This window comes from Lynx canadensis, chromosome B3 (assembly GCF_007474595.2).
Source record: "Lynx canadensis isolate LIC74 chromosome B3, mLynCan4.pri.v2, whole genome shotgun sequence".
NCBI classification, from domain to species: Eukaryota; Metazoa; Chordata; class Mammalia; order Carnivora; family Felidae; genus Lynx; species Lynx canadensis.
The window spans coordinates 128,109,690-128,113,288 of NC_044308.2; positions in this window are offsets into that span (position 1 = coordinate 128,109,690).

The following is a 3,599-nucleotide window of genomic DNA, read 5'->3' on the forward strand; positions in this document are numbered from 1 at the left end:
CGAGTTCATATTCTGGCTCAGAAAAGAAAAACTTGACTGAATCCTCTGTCAGGAATTTGACTTAAAAATACAGAGGTAATGAAAAAAGTAGTAGAGGAAATTGAAACTGAAAAGATAACACGCATAGGTGGGTTCACAGCTATGAGACTGTATGGTAAGCCAGAATTATAAGGAATCATAAACAATGAAGAAATGAGAAGATGAGGCTATGGGGTCATGGTATGGGCCTGGGGAAGGGGAACAACCAGGATGAAGATCCAGTCCGATCTCCACTGGTCAAGGATTTTAGACGTGGTGCAGATCTAGATCAATAGGACACTTCTAATGGTTTATCCCACCACTAGGGGATAGATTATGCAATTCATTTAGTAGGAGATGACTTTTTTTTTTCTCTAACTCTCTAATGAGGAGAGAGAAATTGTACAACACAACAACAACAAATGTTTAAAAGAGAAGAATATGCCCATGAAGCAGGGTTAGGAAACAGAACTTAGCATTCAGAAGGAGTTGATCAATCCTCAATGAACCCTGAAGTTTAAAGATCCACAAGTTCTTTTGATGGTGATCTTAGAAGAGCATTGGTTCATTCCTTTCCCCAATGTACAGTCAGTCTTCCATAATGGTATCAGATTGTATCAGATTCCTGTTTCTAATCTCAGTTTTCTTTATACCTCCACATAAACATTCAGTAACTGTTTTACTTTTGATATAAATTTGTTCTCCACTATGAAAAATAACCTAAATAGAATATTCACCTCACTGTTTTCTATATCAGTAATTGTTCCAACTCTTTAGTGGTTGTGTGTGTGTGTGTGTGTGTGTGTGTGTGTGTGTGTGTGTTTCGTGTTGTGTGCAGGGGAGCAGACCTATTCTTTCTCGTAGTTACTGTGTGTGTTTAACCAATTCACCTTCTATGATGGATATTGTAGTTCTACCATATAAATATATATCATATATACACGTATATACACATATATGTACCATATATACACAAGGTGAATATATGTGATATATTCATCAAAGATATATGTATCTTTCTATACAGTTCTACCATATAAATATATACACATATATATACCATATATACCATATATTCACAAAGTGAATATATATAATATATTCATAACTCATCAACTTAGGCATATATATAAGCCTTAGCTCAAAGGATCTATGACAATGACAATAGGGGTAACTTTTGATACCTGGTCAAACCCAGAAGATAATATGTGAACAGAAGAAATTTAGATTTTAGTGGTTAGGCCAAATTATTTTGCTTTTAAAGAAAGACACACTTGGGGCACCTGGGTGGCGCAGTCGGTTAGGCGTCTGACTTCAGCCAGGTCACGATCTCGCGGTCCGTGAGTTCAAGCCCTGCGTCAGGCTCTGGGCCGATGGCTCGGAGCCTGGAGCCTGTTTCGGATTCTGTGTCTCCCTCTCTCTCTGCCCCTCCCCCGTTCATGCTCTGTCTCTCTCTGTCCCAAAAATAAATAAAAACGTTGAAAAAAAAATTAAAAAAAATAATAATAAAGAAAGAAAGAAAGAAAGACACACTTAAAAAAAGTATACTCTTGAGTTAAAAGCCTTTGGGAGATTTGGAGGCTCAGAAAAATACATGATATTTACAGTTACCACATTTGTTTCCAAATTTTGAAGAGAGAGAGTAGGTCAAGGTAGGCTCTAGAAGATTCTTTAAAGTCTAAAATTAGATGGTAATATTCTATACATTTTAAAGAACAAACTAGACACCAGTCAAGGTAAATATTGGTAATTAATTTCTATAAAATCCTTAGTTGGGAAAAAACCTAGAAAACTGACTAAATATATGTATGATTATCATGTTTTATCTGTTTTTTTTACAAATACATGGCAAAGCACATATTATGTTCATTGTCACACAATTATCACATAAAGTAGCTTACATGATGACAGAATTTCTGAATTCCATGGCAAATAGAAGATTAAATGTGAGATAAGCTTGTCAGATGAAATTATATATATTGTCTTTCAAGTCAGTACATAATATGTATTTACAAGATACAAGACACTCAAACTTAACATTTGTATCCAATGCAATATAAAATTGTGTCCAGCCATAGTGTAAAAAATGGAAGTACACATCACAAGGCTTTTAAAGAAGATAAGGGACAATATTTGGTATTCGTGCAGTTTCTCTCTCTCTCTCTCTGTCTCTCTCTGTCACACAAACACACACACACACACACACACACACACACACACACACACACAAATTGACACTCAAATCACTGGCATCTCCCACAGCCTCTGATCAATTTTCAAACTGTCAAGAGTGTCATCTGTGATATCAAAGGGTTAGAGGGAATGGGGTGTGTTTCCATAACAGGGACAAATTAACAAGAAGCTTTATCATTCTATTATTCCTCTTCGGTACAAAATTATAATATCTAACTTTACGCTAACTCTGAAAAATGGATAAGTAACTTAAACATAACTCTACAAAAAACTGTGACTGACTACTATACTAATACTACTCTTTTTTTTTTCTGTGTGTAACACATAGACGTTTTAAAAATTGGCTGCATTAAATGGGTTAATTGTAAAAAGAAAAAGAGCCAGTAAAAGATATCTACATACATCTGTTGGAATTCTTAGACAATTAACTGCGTAAGTGGATAACTATTGTGCATATTTCCCATAGGCACACAGAAACATTTCACATGCATATAAAAGGAGAGAATAATAAAATAGCAGGACCATCATTTCTCCTTCTAGAACAAGCTTTTCATCAATATAATTACAATGTGAAATTTATGTATACATCTGAAAAAGAAGGTGGCCAAAAAATTTCAGTTAAGATGGATATTTGAAAAGATTTATAATCTTTAGTAAAAAAAAAAACTACATTACTTTTCTGTATGTCTATTTTTTAATTTTTAAAGTTTATTTTTTAATATTTTTAAGGTTTATTTATTTTTGAGACAGAGAGAGACAGAGCATGAACGGGGGAGGGTCAGAGAGAGAGGGAGACACAGAATCCGAAGCAGGATCCAGGCTCTCAGCTGCCACCACAGAGCCCGATGCGGGGCTTGAACTCACGGATCGTGAGATCATGACCCGAGCCGAAGTCGGATGCTTAACCGACTGAGCCACCGACGCACCCCAATTATTTTTTTTTTTTCAGAGAGAGAGAGAGACAGAGAGAGAGAGGGAATCCCAAGCAGGATCTGTGCTGTCAGTGCACAGCCCAACATGGGGCTTGATCTCATAAACCAGGAGATCATGACCTGAGCTGAAATCAAGAGTCAGATGCTTAAACGACTGAGCCAGGAGCCCTTGTATGTCTTTTTTTTTTAAGTTTATTTATTTTGAGAGGGAGAGAGAGTGGGGGACAGGCAGAGATACAGGGAGAGATAGAAAATCCTGAGCAGATTCTGTACTGTAGGTGCAGAGCCCGATGCGGGGCTTGAACTCACAAACCGTGAGATGACCTGAGCCAAAATCAAGCATCAGACCTTAACCGACTGAGCCACCCAGGTGACCCTTCTCTATGTCCATAAAAGTGGTGTGAAGTCATCACAATGACCATTATTAAATCTAATTTCAGTGACAACCAACATATC